The sequence below is a fragment of the Ambystoma mexicanum genome, chromosome 8 (assembly GCF_040938575.1).
Source record: "Ambystoma mexicanum isolate Mex_15411 chromosome 8, UKY_AmexF1_1, whole genome shotgun sequence".
NCBI lineage: Eukaryota > Metazoa > Chordata > Amphibia > Caudata > Ambystomatidae > Ambystoma > Ambystoma mexicanum.
Genome location: NC_090929.1, coordinates 857,979,787 through 857,996,866, shown reverse-complemented (window position 1 = coordinate 857,996,866; position 17,080 = coordinate 857,979,787). Strand labels below are relative to the sequence as shown.

Below are 17,080 nucleotides of genomic sequence, written 5' to 3'. Positions count from 1 at the left end.
TCAGCAGTTTGATGTTACTAAAGCAATATTACAAATGGTCTAGTTAAGCTTATTCATCAAGTACAGTAAACTGGGATGATTTTCCAACATTTCCTGGGTAGTCCATAGTAATTATAGGTAGAAATTATAGTTACAGCCAAAAATTCAGACAATTACGTTTCCACCACACAGAGACACAGACCCCCCTGCTCATATTGCACTACAATGGGAGTGACAGATGTATGTATGCGTGTATAAGTGTACTTTATAGACATCCGGAATAGGTTTGGTCTTCGTCGGTACATTGCACTGAAAGAATAAATACATCTATCGAGCACCAATGTAATAAAATACCATTTATTCAATAAATATTCATACAATCAAATTCAGATAAAACGATTTCAACCATGAGCTGCAGCACGACATCCATTTTAGGTGGTTATTAAATAGGTGGACAACAGATCAAGCAGGTTAACAGCCCCCTCAAAGACGTGGTCATTCACTAGACAGAGCAGAATGCAGTTGCAGGTTTTAACAAGGAAGTGTTACTTTTTTAAACTAGCCTTTAAATTAAGCGCAAACGGTTCGAAAAAGGCACCGCAGGAAACCTAGTCCTGAGAGGCTTGCTGCAGGTTTCTGTAGACGTCATTTCTCTTGAGCTTAACACGACTCCAGCTATCCATGCTCCATTCTCATTGCTTCCACCTTAGTGCGAGGTATGCCTGCATCCCATCAAATAAAATCTTATAAAATAGTGCAATGTTCAATTTAAAGACACTTTAAAAGTAGTATATAGAGTCGTGCAATAAGGCACTCTCCTCGCTCCCATGGTGAATAGAGAAGGGGGAATGCCATCTACATCAGTTCTGAGGAAAGGGAAGAAGAAAAAAAATGTAAGCAGCTAGACTACATTTATCACATCTATAAACTTTAGTTACAAAGATGGCAAGTACAAGTTTAATAACGAATTCAATGTTAATTAAAATAAAAACGAAATTCAGAACCAAAGTACGAATAAGTTACCTGTAACACCTGTTCAACATTGGTAGCTCTCATGGATTCACATGCTCTTCATTATTCCCAGTTCTCAGGCTGGGAATCCTCTTTAAAAAGTTTAAGGGTAAACTGCTTTAATGTTAAACTGCTTGTCACTGTAGTGCTCTATTCAAGTCATTTTGGGTCATACTGCCATCAGCCAATTAGACAGATCCCCTTAGCTCCACCCCTGGTGGCCATCTTCAGATTTTGTAGCACATGCAATGTGGCAGTAGGAACCAAGAAGAGCGAGAGAGGGTCGCATGTGAATGCATGAAATATACAAATGCTGGAGAATAGGATTTACAGGTAAGTAACGTATTCTTTCTCCAGCATTGGTTCTTTCAAGGATTCACATGCTTTATACAGCAGCACATATAGGCAACCCCAAAAACAGGCAGAGGCACAGCTGATCAGAATTAACCAACTCATCTCTGGAATGCTCACCTCATGCGAACAGTTTGTGAAGTACTGCCTGGCCAGTTTGGGACTCCTCCCTGGAATCCCCATCAGCGCAGTAGAACATTGTGAAGCTATGGACAGACCTCCACGTGGCTGCTATGCAGATGTTGAGCAGGGGAATACCGAACAGTAACATCATAGAAGCCACAGCTCTTGTGGAGTGTGATGTTGGTCTTCCTGTAAGGGGCCTCTAGGCTAGACGATGGCAGTGGGAAATGCACGTCAACAGCCATCTCGTAATGAAAGACTTTGAAAGGGCGTTACCTTTGCCAAGAGATCCAAAGGCAACAAACCGTTAACACATTTTGTAACTCCTTAGTTCAAACCAGATAGCACTTAAAGGCATGGTCTAGTAAAAATGTTTGTCCCTACGGGTCGGCCATGTTTTTTTAAGCCTAAGTGGCTCGATTTTAGAAAACTTTCCTATGGACCTTACCCGAGTTTTCGTCCATTAAACGCAAGCGAAAACAAGCACCAGGGAGCTGCCATTTTCTGATAATCCTATCTTTTCCCCCATCGCCCTGACTGACCTGCTTTTGCGGCACTAAATCAATTCCCCCGCCCCTGAGCCTGTCATCAGCAGACTCGTCCCGCCCATTTCCCAACGCCAAAGCACGTCTTGTGTCAACATTCGCTGCGCTTCAGCTAATGACGTGTCGCCATGGAAATGGCAGGACGCCTCTTTCCTCAATAAGTATAAACAGACCGTTTCACAACACACAGCAGCAGATTTTCGATTCCATTCCTCTCTCTGTGTTACTTTGAGTATTCTGTGACTCGTTTCAGTGCTCTGGTCAGCTACCTTCGCCGCTTGTAGCCCGTGTGAACAGATACCAGTACCACCGCTATAAATTATTTTAGTTTGTTTAACACACAATGGCTACAATAATGCCCTACATGTACGAGCCCGAGTATACCGAGGAGGAACTACTGGAAAGGGAAGCACGCGAAAACGATGGGGATTCGGACGGCAGTTGGCAGGACGAATCAACAGATGAAGAGCATGGGCCTAGTCGAATGGACGGCGTCTCCACCTGGTGCACATGCAATCGGTGCGAGCTAATGCCAACTGAGGACGAGATCTGCTGCTGCCGAGAAAACTCGGGATGCCTGGCCTACATTTCGGAAGGCGAGCCACGACCGCAATGCATCACTGAGCTGCCAGACTTCAGGGCAGCCTGCCTCACACGGGCTGTGTTGAGAATAATGATGGTGCTTATGCACGAACTTCGCGCAACTGTTCGTCCTCGTAATCCGAGTAACGAGTAAGTATACTCTGCTTGTCATGCCACTCCTATTTCATGTTCTTCTTCTATATCCAAAATTACATCTACATATCATTGTAACGCATGTAAGTCGTTCAATAGTGTGCATTGTCTAGATAGCATTTGTCCGTGCAGAATGCCATTAGTTACAAGAATTGTCATTGACAACAAACGTTTATTAAACTTATCTTGGTCATTTAAAAACAGTTTGTTTCATTCCTTTTCACAGGTGGTACAGGCTGGTGGCCTATCGTTCCTTTACATGGTGGCTCCACGGGAGGCTTGGGCACCGCGTTCGAAGAGTGATACCCGCCTGTGCCGTTCGTGCCATTAGAGAAACGTTCCCGAGGGACAGCGGTCAGTACAGGGGATTTTCTCTCGCTGTGCTGCAACCTGAACTGTACAATGTTTAAAGTCTTGTATTTTTGTGTCATCAAAATAAGATACAAAATAAAACACCACATATATTTTAACGGTTGTTTCGATTTCTTAAATGAATCAAGTGCGTCTACATTCAAGGATGGACGTCAGACATCTGTGCTCCGAATGGGTGAAGGTCTGGTCGCTGTGAAGCAGGGTGGTCACTATCTATCTAAGCTAACATAACATATTCTCGATAATGCATGCACTAAATAACACTTGTTCAAAGTCTTTCAGTGGGTTATGTCTCTATAAAAGTCACAAATATGTCTATACTAACAATTACCATTGGATTATACAGGCCTTTGGTCTTGACCACTATAATACACCGGTTGAAGTGTGGGTCTGTGCTCACAAGAATCTCCGGTATGTGGCATTTGTTATTGATAAGCAACGATATACTATCATTGATTTAAAGACGATATACTATATATTGATATAAAGGCGGTTCGCACCAGTGGATGCGCGCTGGCATGGGGGGCTGTCAGGGGCGCGAAAGGCCAAGGTGCCAAACTACATGTACACTTCAAAAGTTATCCCACGCCAAGGGGCCATCGGTCACATGGCCTCCTCAGACCCCGTGTCTCCAGCCAGGCCTCCCCTTGAAGCAGGCCGCCCCCCTAAAACCACGACATACATACTTCATTCATTCACAAACACACCCCTGTTTCTAATACTTTATAAACCACTTGATATGTCTCATGAGAACATCTTTGTGCTTTGCAAGTCAACTCCTGAACGTGTTACCTGGCAACCACTGAGCTCTACGCTAATCTGCTCGTCGTTGTGCTATCCGTGAACTTCTGTGACCGCTTAGAGCAAACCCATCAGTGTGCTACCTGTGGCCACCCACCTATTCTCATGCAACATACTCCTCTGCTTGCTGAATCCAACTGTTTGTTGGTCAAGGTAAGGCCATGTATCCTAGTCATATTTCGCAGATTTTTAAATTTCTATCTATTTGCGAGTTGAGTACACAATAGTGCTAGGTTCATTGGTCTCATTGCTATTGACTTGAGTTTCCATTGCTATGCTATCAATAGATCTATTTATTTTCATCTGTGTCTATTGTTATCGAATTGCACCCTTTGGGGGTCCAGTGTATAATGTAAGCATGTTTCCTTCTCGTGCAATACAGAACATCCAAGGGATGAGTCACATGTTAAGTTTTTAGTCACATCATTTATACATTTCTGCAACTTATGCAAATACTAAGCCGCACATAATTAACTGGTATAGTTCCTGCGACCAAAACAAACCTTGCATTGATCATTGTATGATTCATTTACTTTTGTATCAAATCTTTATTCTTGAAGATTGTATAATAATGTCGATATTTACTTTTCAGATTTATCAACAATGCCTGCCTGTTCGATTAGCGGTTGCCCTTCGAAGACCCATACGAAATCTGAAGGCACTAAAATGCATGTATTCCCGAAAACTGTTGATCGAATAAGAGAATGGGTCAGACATTGCGGCACTTTTCCTTGGACATGTACACAACATCTTGGGTAACAAAGAACAATAAACGGCGAACGACACGGAAATTGCTCGAAAACGCTATTCCCACTCTATTCGTCCACATTCCGCCACCGGTGAGTCAAGTGTCCGGATTTAGCTTTAGGCCTTGCGGTAGTGTGTAGGTATCCGAACGGATTAATTGATATTGTAGGTGTTCTATCCCTTGTAATAATTTCGATATTGATATGAGTATATTTTTTTGAATAATGACATTTACCAATATATTCTTTTTCGATTTCATAACCCACAAACGCAATGTATATATATGGGAACAGGGAACTGCTGTATTGAGCATTTTACAAGTATTCCGTCGCCTTACATGGCTATGGCTATTTTTAATATTGGCATTTCATTATCAATCATTAATTTAACTTTACAACTTCTTGACTATCCCTTGAATCTGAAGCAAGAACATTCTACATCCTTGACGTGGTCGCAGTTATCAACCACTTCTAGCACGTATCAGGTAATCTTACTAGGCTAATCCGCTACAGACTTGTTTTATGGATGTCAAGTAATATTTTTATTTTATCGTGTAATCATTTTACCGAATGTTTGGTTAGTGCTTTCCAATTGATATACACCTTAGTTATCGTCCACTGGTGTTTGTTTTCAGTTATAATTAGTGTTATCCATACTAATGCAAGTACTGTCTTTCAGGGAGATGCTGAAGCGTCCGCCACATCTACAACATTTCTAGATGTTCTTCAACAGAATCAAGGAAAATCTAAATATCACAGGGGTAAAGTAAGGATGCCTCGCTACACTAAGGTGTTTTCAAAACGAAGTAAGCAATGGGTGATCAAACCAGTCTATGATGAAATGCAGTTTGACTTTGTGAAAGGCCTTATTGTTGCTGTGTTAGAGAAGCACAGATATGGAATTTTGGACGTTTCTGTGCAGAGCAGTGATCCATTGCCACCGAACATTGCGACTGTGCCATGCCCACCCGAAGCACAGCTGATTGTGAAGTACAAATCCCGGTTTAAATAATTGCAATACGATTGTCTTTTTGTAAATAAATGTTATTGTACATTGTACCTGTAAACCTAACCCCTACCTTCACCATCATGGGTGGCGAACAAGCTGGGTGTCATCTTTGAATTCTCTATTCACCTCACATATGTGTATGTATATATTCTTCTCATGTCTCATCTCATGTAAATGTAAATGCTGCGCACTGTTAACGGAGGGGAGGCTTGCGTATTGCAAATAATAAAACAAACACACAAACAATAAATCTCACTTTTAACTCAACTCCTGTGGTACTTTATACTTTCCCTGACCTTCCGCCAAAAATTAAATGTCTCAATTTGGGCTGCAAAGCTCGCAGACAACGGGGACAAAATTGGGGCACTTAAAACGCGCCAGCCAAAGCGGGCCGTGGCATTTGGGAGAGAAGCCAGTTCGCATTTGCACATTGAGGCGCACTACATAGACGGATTCTAAACTTCAAGTTCTCACAGATGCCTATACTACGTGATGTTGCAAATAAAGAATGCGAAGGACAGCGCCCAGATGAGGCCCACAAGTCGCACTGGAAGTATAAGGGTCTGTTGTTTTTTGACCTTGAGACAGGGACCATGCCGAAAGAACTACATTTGAAGGGGGTGCGCAATAACGTAAGAGACGATAAGGCAGAAAATTCAGAAACTAGACCGAGTTTCATTTTAGTTCAGTATACAAAAAATAGTTGTCAAGAGCACGGTCCGTTTTACAGACTGCATTACGAAGAGACACAATGGAAATTTTAAATATAATGTAAGTAAATCTTTACACGCTTTTATACCGGAATGAAGATTTAATGAATGGATGCATGAATAAATGAATGAAGAGCTAGGAAAAGCAAGTAAAACGTGTTCGTAGTGGGCACATGGGCATGCAGGTCCACTGGTCTCACCGATCTCGGTCCTTGGCCCAGCCACTTTTCCCTGCACTGCCTACCTGCAGTACGGGACTGTCTCTGTATCCTTCAGCCCCTTTTCCCGGCATTTACCTTGCACTTGCCACCAGCTGGCCCTATTATTTAATTTGTATTCAACTAACCATGTACAGCACTTCCCCATGCGCGATCAGAAAGACACCTGGCCTAGTAGGATCGTTGTCTGTCTGCCCTTGTTCCCCACCTGCCTCGTCACGCCTAGAAACACTTGAGTATAGGCGCGTTACAAATGCCATATCATATAATTCCTCACGCATGTAGACTGTCGTTTATCATTGTGTGTTGGCCTCGATTTATTTCGTTACTTTTCGCATTGATTTTAGAGCCGAACATACTCCATTGAACTATCCTTGCAAGCAAATAGTTTCTGAGCGGCTGTAATAAATAAAATAAGTAATATTAATGAAGATCGGCTGGCGAGACTAATTCTAATTGTTTTGTTTTCATAACAGGTATTTGCTCCCCTTCTGCTACTGCCATCGGTTTGAGACACCAGCAGATGGCTTTTACAGTAGACACCTGCAGCTTCGTGTGAACAACTGGAGCACACTGACAATTTTATGGGACGATCGCCTAGGGCCCACATGCCCTTACGCTGTACTAGTGGCTAGAAGCAACATATCAACCTTTACAATGGACTAGTGCCTAGTTGATGGAACAGCCTTGCGGTTCACCGTGCTTCCAAAGTGCTTCTTTTAACGAAAAGCAACACCCTGTGTACCATGGCGGATACAGATAAAATAAAATAAATGGCTTTCGGAGTTCATATGGTAATTGCTGAATATTCTCTAAACATTTAATGTTAAATAAATGTACTTTACCAAATGTACCGTGTTGCCGTTTGATTTTAAAGTACAGTTTCATATTCCGAATTGTGGCGCGCTGTGTTGTGAGATGGTCTGTGTTGGTTTCCGGGTTCTGTGTGGAGTCGCGTAGAAGACGACTGGGCGCGTTTGCCTACGCAGCACAGTAACGTCACGGAGAGAGGCAGGGAATATGAATGTTTTGATAATGTCAGGCTCAGGGGCGGGGGAATTGATTTTGTGCCGCAAAAGCAGGTCAGCCAGGGCGATCGGGGAAAAGTTAGGATTATCAGAAAATGGCAGCTCCCTGGTGCTTGTTTTCGCGTGCGTTTAATGGACGAAAACTCGGGTAAGGTCCATAGGAAAGTTTTCTAAAATCGAGCCACTTAGGCTTAAAAAAACATGGCCAACCCGTAGGGACAAACATTTTTACTAGACCATGCCTTTAAGGGCTTGGGCGACAGATCGCTCTGCAGGAGACGAAAGAAAACAAGTGGAATTACCAGTTCATTAAGGTCGAACGCAGAGGGGACCTTCAGCATGAAGGAAGTGTCCATACGCATAACCACCTAGACTGGCAAGAAGAACAAGTTACTTCTTACCTTGTAACATTCTTTCGACGGGATGTTCCTCCGACGTATTCCTCATCTTAGATATCTCCTTCCAGCTCTGCTGGCCTCGGAAAATTTTTCTCTAGAGGGCGCGTCGACGTCCTCTGAGTCGATGTCCCTCGACAGCCGCCATATCGACGTCGTACGTCATCCTGCCTATAAAGGCCGCGCGCAGCGTCCGTTGCTCAGTTCCGTTTTGTAGCCCACAATAATACTTTTGGACTAGACTAATCACCCTGAAGGAGCGTAAGCTGCAACAACAAGGGAAGTAGAACTGCGGGGATGGATGGGAGGGTCGATGAGGAATACGTCTGAGGAACATCCCGTCGAAAGAACGTTACAAGGTAAGAAGTAACTTGTTCTTCGAAGGGATTGTGTCCTCCGACATATTCCTCATCTTAGATAGGCTCCCATAGCAGTATTCGATTATTGGAGGAGGGAGTACTGACTTCACGCTGTCTTCTATTGATGAATAGAATGCAGTACAGCCCTTCCAAACCTAGTCTCTTGACTGGAGGAGGAATCCAAATTGTAAAATCGCGTAAAGGTATGGACAGACGACCATGTAGCGGCCGCACAGATGTCTTTAACCGGCACGCCTCTTTTGAGGGCCGAAGAAGCTGCAATACCTCTGGTCGAATGGGCCCTAAGGTTTTGAGGGGGCTCTTTCCCTACCAGTTTATAACATTCCAGAATGGCTAGAATGATCCATCTGGAAATGGTCTGCTTAGTTATTGGTAATCCCAGCTTGTGACCTGTGTAACCTACAAACAGCTGGTCTGCCTGTCTTATCCTGGCTAGTCTACTGATGTAAAAACTTAAAGCCCTTCTAGGGTCTAGCCTGTGTAACCTCTCTTCCTCTTTCCCCGGATGAGGATAGAAAGATGGTAGGGTAATCTTCTGAGTGATATGGAATTCAGAAACCACCTTTGGGAGGAAATTAGGCTTCACTTGCAGGACAACTTTGTCTTTGTGAAATATTGTGTGAGGGGGTTTACAAGAAAGAGCTTGTAATTCGCTCACCCTTATAGCAGATGTAAGTGCTATTAATAAAACAGTTTTAAGGGTAAGGAACCTTAGCGAACAAGAATGGAGTGGTTCGAAAGGTGTGCCCATCAGGAAAGTTAGTACTAAGTTTAAATCCCATAGTGGAACTTGGAATGGTCTTGGGGGATAAACATTGGTTAACCCCTTTAGAAACTGTATTACCAAGGGTAACTTGAAATAGGATGGTTCTTCCGCAGTGCGCTTAAAGATGGATAGCGCTGCGAGATAGCCCTTAATGGTGCCAACTTGAAGGCCTGAATTCGCCAAATATAGAAGGAAGGACAAAACCATTGGTGTACCACATGAAAAAGGGTCGATATTCTGTTCTCTACACCAGCTGCAAAATCTGTTCCAACGGCAGCGGTATAAAGACTTTGTTGCTGGCCTCCTTGCCGAAAGCAACACCTCCATAACATCCTCAGGGAGGTCCCAATCCTTGTACCTCAACCTTTCAGAAGCCAAGCGTGAAGGTTGAGGGTTTTGATGTCTGGATGGAGAACCTGACCTCCCTTCTGTGAGAGTAGGTTCTCTCTGAGTGGAAGTCGAATTGGAGGGCAGATGGACAACTCTAGAAGGTCCGGGTACCACGTTCTCCTGGCCCAATCCGGGGCAATTAGTATCATGGTTCTCCGGAATCTTCTCAACCTCCTGATCATTTGAGGAATGACAGGGACCGGTGGGAACGCGTACAGAAGCGGAAACTCCCAGTCCACTATGAACGCGTCTCCCAGAGCTACTCTCGGGGGAAATTCCCTTGAGCAGAACAAATCGCATTTCCTGTTGACGCTGGTGGCGAACAGTTGCCAAAACTGTTCTCCTTTCAGAATGTTCTCCTGACAGGCCCACCACTGAAGGTCTCGAGCCACCCTGTCGGGAACCTGAAGAAGATCTGTCATTCTCCCTGAGAATTGTGACCACTGAGTCCTCAGTGCCCACTGGAGGAATCTCATTCTCAGGCGAGCCTCTGGCACTAGGAAAATGCAGGATGCCATGAGGCCTAGCAACCTCAAAAAGTCGAAGGCTGGGAGACATTGGGCATCTTGGAACTTGGTAACCATCTGTAGAATATCTTGAGCCCTCACCTCTGGTGGCGAGGCTTTTCCCAGGGAAGTGTCCAGGATCGCTCCTATGAATTGGAGTCTCTGTGATGGTATCATTTGTGACTTCTTTAAATTGAGAATTGAGGGAGAAGCCCAGTCTGTGAAGGGAGTGGCACACGTGATTTATCTGGATCTGAGCTTGTTCTGAAGAGACAGCCCTGATCAACCAATCGTCCAGGTAGGGTTAGACGTGAATCCCTTCCCTCCTTAGACTTGCCGCCACTACCGACATTAACTTGATGAAGACCCAAATGGAGGTCAGCCCAAATGGCAGCACTCGAAATTGATAGTGAGAGTTGCCAATTGCGAACCTCAGGTATTTCCTGTGTTTGAGTTGGATAGGCACATGGAAATAAGCATCCTGAAGGTCCAGAGATACCTACCAGTCCTGGAACTGAAGGGCCTGGAGAATCTGAGAAAGAGTGACCATCTTGAATTTGTCTTTTCTGAGGAATTTGTTCAATTCTCGCAAGTCCAAGAAGGGTCTCAGTCCTCCGTCTTTCTTTGGAATGAGAAAGTAAGGGGAGTACCAGCCCTTGTTCCTCTCCGCTACAGGTACCGGTTCTATGGCACCTTTCTCTAGCAGGTCGAAAATTTCCTGCAAGAGGAGCGGATCTGGAGCTTTCTGAGAGCTGATCCCCGGTGGATGACTGAGGTATGCGTAGGAGAGGCAGGCAGTAACCTTGGGCAACTGTTTCCAATGCCCAAGCATCTGACGTGATAGCCTGCCATTCCGCCAGATGTTGAGTCAAACTGCCTCCTACAGGTGTCCTGTGAGGGAAGTCCTCAGAGTGGTTTTGGAGCGGCTGATGCGGATGCCGATGGTAAAGAGGCACCTGCTGTTGCTGCGGCTTTTCAATATCTACCCCGTCCACCTCGGGTAGTTCTTCTTTGTCCCCTTTGAGCTGGACGTCCTCTACCTCTTCCGAATGCGGAGTAGAAGCGAAAGGACTTGCCCCTCGCCGAGGTTCCTGTGGGACGAAAAGGTGTCTGACGGATTGCAGCGCCTAGGGATTTTGCTGCTGCTTTTGAAGTTTGCAGTTTCTCTAAACTGTCATCCGCCTTTTTCCCCGAACAAAGAAGAGCCATCGAATGGCATGTTCAAGAGCCTGGCTTGCACATCTGGGGCAAAACCAGACTCTCAACCAAGCGAATCTCCTGGTTGTTGTACTTGCCGCCATTGCTCTGCTGATACTGTCAGCCGAATCAATGCCCGTCTGGAGGGATTCGCACATCGCGTCTTTGCCGTCCTGTATGATATTCAGGAATGCCTCCCTTTCTACTCCCTCCGGGATGCAGTCAGCCGCTGTAGAAGCACACTCCCAAAGTGTATGGCTGAATCTAGCAAGGGTGCAAGTAGCATTAACAGATTTTAACGCCATGCTACATGCCGAAAAAACTTTCTTTGCCATAGCATCATATTTTTTATCGTCCCTGTCCTGTGGGACGGTAGGATAAGCTGTCTTGACATCGGTAGAAGATGCTGCCTGTACCACCAGACTTTCTGGGGATGGGTGTTTTGACAAAAACTCCGGGTCTGTAGAGGATACCCTATATTTTGTAGACAGTTTTTTATTTACTGCCGGGACGACATCTGGGGTTTCCCAGTTCGTCATAATCTTCCTCTGAAGAGCTTTATGAAAAGGCACCACAGGGTCCTCCTGTGGGCCCTTGCCAAGAATATCCGTAAGGTCATCTTGTTGGAAAGATTGTGAGGGTGCAGACCACCCCATAAACTCTGTGATCCTGGCCATTAAGGCTCTATAGGGGGTTTCAGCATGCTCACCCGGGTCTGGCCTAGCAAACTCCACCTCAGGGGAAGTGTCTAACCCACTTGCCTCATGTAAGGAATCATGAAGATCCTTTAACCTGCGTTCTTCAGAGGAAATTTCCTCTCTAATTGGGGTTACAGGTCCCTGCAACTCAAATGTGTCATCCTGTTCAGACAATTCACCCTCTTCCATAATAGAGGACATAGTTCTCAATTGTTCTGAACTCATAAAGGGTGTAAATCCCATTTCCAAGGCAGAGGGTGCCGAACTTGTCATAATCGGCCTCGAAAACGTCGATGTCGTCGACGCCGAAGGCTTCGGGCGTGGCGTCGAAAACAAAGGCAGAGGCCTCGATGACCTCGACAGAATTGGGATTCTACTCGACAATCTCGAAGCCATCGACATCGAGGACCTGGGGATAGTCATTGGGTGTGTCGTGACCGTGACTTTTCTTGGCGTCGACGCCTGTGTCGAAGCTGGCATCGAGTCGACAGACCCGTGTGTCGAAGGTCCCTTCGACAACGGCGTCGAAGACACCGACCTCGGCGTCGACGGAACCTTCGTCGACGGAACCTTCGAGGAAGGTTTGGAGGTCATAGACCTACTCAAGGGTTCGAGACGCGCTCGAGAGGTTTCCTTCGCCGGGTACTGCGACTCGCGGCGTTTTTGACCTTCAGGTCTTTCGACCAGAGCATCGCTCTCAGCAGTCTTCGAGGGGGTCGAGGCCGCTTTCTCGAAGACGCTCATCATATTTTTGCGGAATTCCTCCCATTCAGCCCGGGAACTATGTTTCGTGGGGCAAGGGATTCTTTTTGGTGAAACAGAGGAAGAGGAAGACGGAGAAGGGGATCTTCGACGTCTCCTCTTCGAGTGCTTCGATTTCGAGGAGTGATGGGACCCACTCCGAGACCTGGAATGCGAATGGTGACGAGGAGACGAATGTCTCGACTTCGTCGACGAAGAAGAAGCTTTAAAAGTCTTACCTTTCTCCAGCTTCCCCCTACGCTCCTTCAGGGCCTTAGCTGTCATGGACATACAGTCCTCGCACTCCGAACAATGGTGTTCAGGTCACAAACACCACAGACAAACTCTGAGGGTTAGTCAGCGACATCTTTTTCCCACAATCTCGGCATTTTTTGAAGCCGGATCGAGGAGTTGTCGGTTCCGAAGAAGCAGCCATCGAGTACGGATCGAATAACTCGAGGTAAATAGATTAAATCCTGACAAAAAAACTGAGCAACGGTATTCCGAGGCACTGAGTAAGCGCGGAAAAACGGAACTGAGCAACGGACGCTGCGCGCGGCCTTTATGGGCAGGATGACGTACGACGTCGATACGGCGGCTGTCGGGGGACATCGACTCGGAGGACGTCGACGCGCAGCGCCCTCTAGAGAAATATTTTCCGAGGCCAGCAGAGCTGGAAGGAGATATCTAAGATGAGGAATACGTCGGAGGACACAATCCCTTCGAAGGGAGGTTTTGCAGGAAAGGGCCTGCAGTTCTCCCACCAGTCTGGCCGAAGTGATGGCAACTAGGAATGCAGTCTTCCATGAGAGAGATTTCAAGGAGGCTCTGTAAAGAATCGGGAAAAGGGGGCCCATTAGTCTTGAAAGGATCACATTGAGCTCCCACTTGAGCTGGTGCTCGAACAGGGGCAAAGACACAAAAAGAGTCCCTTGAGGAACTTCTTCACCAATTCATGCAACCACAAGGAAGGTTGACCTGAAGTAGGTGTGTAGCATAAAGTTGCTATTAAATGCACCTTGATAGATGAGTGTGCCAGACCGGCTTCCGCTAGCAATAGGAGGCATCAGAAGACTTGTGCAGCCTGAACGTGGAATGTATTTAGGTGTTGCACACCACATGGTAAAGCGGCTCCACTTGCTTCTGTAGCCAGAACGAGAAGATGCCGCTCTTGCCCTGGCCAGGATTTTTGTGTATTTGGGCGGTAGCAGAAAGTTTCCAAACTCTGGGGCTGCAGGAGCCAGTCTATCAAGTTGAGGGATGCTGGGTCTTAGTGTATTACTGACACGCAGTCTCTGAAGAGTAGGTGGGGAAGCAAGGGTAATCGGATGCAGTGCTCCACCGAAAGGTGAAGCAGGTCTGAATACCAAATTTGCTGGGGCAACAAGTATCATTGTGCAGAGGCTCCATTTGAGTGTACCGACAGCTCAAGGATGCAGAGAGATTTGGGGAGGTGGGGGGATGGGGGGGGGGGGGAAAAGAGCACAGGAACAGTCCTTTTCATTGGAATGATATGATAGGTTATTTATAACACGCTTAATACCCAGAGGTTTTAAGCGCGGACCCAGGGATCAAACCTGTGTTGCTTCGTGTCGTCTTGCTTCCAAGGCGAGAAAGTTGCTGCTGAGCTATCCTCCCGAGAAACCCCCAGGCTCCCGTCCTGGTGAAACTGTTTCGCAAACTTGACATTTTTTGTTGGCCGCTGTAGCAAACAAGTCGAACTCTGGACTCCCTGACTAGAAGAGATGGAGGACTTGGCTTTGGTGAAGTTCCCATTCGTGATAGAACCTCAGTTCCCTGCTGAGTGAATCTGTGATCATATTCTGGATTCCTGGCAGGTGGAAAGGAATCAGAAATGTGGGCCAGTCCCCATTTCCACAGCGCCTACACCTCTTCAGAGAGAACCAGAGAGTGGGTCCCACCCTGCTTGCGGATATAGAACATGGTGGTGGTGTTGTCCATGAAGATGCACACCACCTGGTTATGCAACTGAGGTTAGAAAACCGTCAGTGCCCAGAACCCTGCCCACAACACCAGGACATTGTTGTGAAGGCCATTTTCCTCAGGTAACCACAGCCCTCTGGCGTGGAATTCTCTGGTGTGGGCTCTCCACCCTTCCAGTGAGGCACCCGTGGTCCCTGATCCGATTCACCGGGAGACAAAAAGGGGCTCCCTCAGTGGTTGAGATGACGACTCAATTGGATAGCATGGTGGAATGAGAGTGCGAGGTGAAGCTTCTCTACCCATTTGTTTCCAACAGGCATCTAGGAACTCTTGCAGTGGCCTCATTTGCAACCAGCAGTGAGGCATCAATGGGATGCAGAAGGACATCATTCCCAGGAGCGACTTGAGGAAGAGCAGATTCGATTTGCCGCCTCAACAACTGGTGGAGCTTGTTCAGCAGAGTCTTCAACCTGCATTCTGAAGAGTGGCGAGCCCAAGTAGAGCGAGTTTTGAGCAGGATTTAAGGAAGACTTTGCAAAGTTCACTGATAACCCCAGAGATGATATTCTCAGTGTGTTGGGCAGCGATTGGTCGAGATGGGGCATGCACCAACCAGTCGCCCAGATAAACGTGAACACCTGAACAATGAAGGTGGGCCCGCAACTGGAGCTAGGCATTTTGTGAACACTCTTGGTGGCGGCTTCAAACCGAAGGGCAGGGCCGTGAACTGGTAATGTCGTCCTTGGACATGAACAGAGGAAACGCCTGCACCCCCATGAAGGGATCTGAAAGTAAGCATCCTCTACGTCTAAAGAGGAGAGGACATCTTGTGTACGAGCGCGATAAAAATAAAATATCAATCAATCCCCTTCTTCCAGCTGGTCCAGGATATGTTGTAGTGTTACCATGCAGAACTTTGAGACTTGAGGAATTTGTTGATTCTCCCAAGGTCAAGTACGAGTCATCTGTCCTGATTTTTTAAGTACCAGAAAGTATCTGGAGTAGACTCAGGCGCTCTGGAGGTGTAGTGGTACAACTTGGAACCCCCCTTTCTTTACAAAGGACCGTACATCCTGGAGAAGCAAGGATTGTTGTTTTACCACACATAAGACAACAGGCATGCAAGACGTTTTCACATGAACACCAGGGTGATTGATCGACAGCACCCATTTGTCGGTGGTGATGTCTCTCCACTGTGAGACAGTTTGGTAGCCGCCCACCTACTGGGGAGTCAAAGTGGAGGAGGGCGAAAAAGTGGCATGTCAGGCCTGCTTTGGCACTTGTGAAATTATTGCCACCCAGAGTATTGCGCTTATCCTATATATTCTGATTCACTATTGCGGATTTCTCCTCTGGAAAAAATCATGTGAACTTTTTGTATCCATTTGTTTTGAGGAATCATTGGTTTATTATTCAATGTTCACTGTAATTGAACACAAAATCATTGTTAATGATGGGGACTTTGTCCTAAAATTTTATTTACAGTCTGAAAGCACAAATTTAAAGCCTAAGGAACGACCAGTGGGGGAAACGTGTGTCGGCTGGGCGCATCTAATAAACCTGGACTAATCATAATTTGAAAATTGTATAATGAAAGTGTATTATAATAGTGAATCAGAATATTTAGGAGAAGCTCAATACTCTGGGAGGCAAATTATTTCACAGCTTAATTTAGGGGACGGGGCAGAGTCTCTGCTACCAGGAGTCTGCAGCTATCCATCTTTACCTTCCACCTAGTATCCAAATTTATTTTAACCTGAGCGCACCTCAAATACAGGTTAGCCCCAAATACAAGAAAATGCTTTGGAACTTTGCTCAGGAAGCTCTGTATCATTGCTGGTTCCCCCTACAAGATTGAGATCTTCCTTTATATCCCTCTTGAATGGTGCCAGTGCGGGTTGTTTGTGGACAGTAGGAGGATCTGTAGTCCCTCAAAGTCTGTGAGAACCACACTTTGCTGTAGCAAAAGAACTGGCAGTGCTGTTGCAGAGTGCCCAGGGAACAGGCCATTTCAATGTAAGCCTTAATAGCTTGCGGGTTATCATCAACCTTCTTTCCAAAGGGGATGATGCTGTCAAAAAGGCATATGGACCACCTTCGACTGGACGTCAGGTCGGAAGTTGGTGGCGTTAAACCAACCCATGCGGTATAATACTGCTGCATTACTGATCTGGTGGAAACCAGTATCTGCAAAGTCCACAGCAAAAGAAATGGCATTGTCTGATGCCACTTGTCCTTCAAGCGCTTCATACAGTTTGTCGGCTTGCTTGAAGGAAGTCCATTATCGACCCCCGCTTGAACCATAGTTCACGGTCTTAGAGCGAGAGAATTTCGAGCAAGTTAAACTCTTCGATGTCATCGCGGTTATAGAGATGACCCTCTTCCCAAAAGCGTCTAGCTGATTGTCCTCTTTGTCTGGAGGCACCATACAGGGA

The 17,080-nt window shown here is 46.0% G+C and overlaps 1 protein-coding gene across 6 annotated transcripts in view; it reads right to left on the bottom strand.

Annotated features, from left to right (window-relative positions):
- Positions 1-320: 320 nt before the first annotated feature.
- The window catches only part of LOC138472517 (protransforming growth factor alpha-like), a 528,662-nt gene continuing 511,902 nt past the window's right edge, over positions 321-17,080 (bottom strand). For all 6 annotated transcript variants that reach the window (XM_069610741.1, XM_069610740.1, XM_069610742.1 and 3 more), the window contains one exon: positions 321-845. The gene's annotated coding sequence lies outside the window, so the exon portion shown is untranslated. The remainder of the gene's footprint in view (positions 846-17,080) is intronic.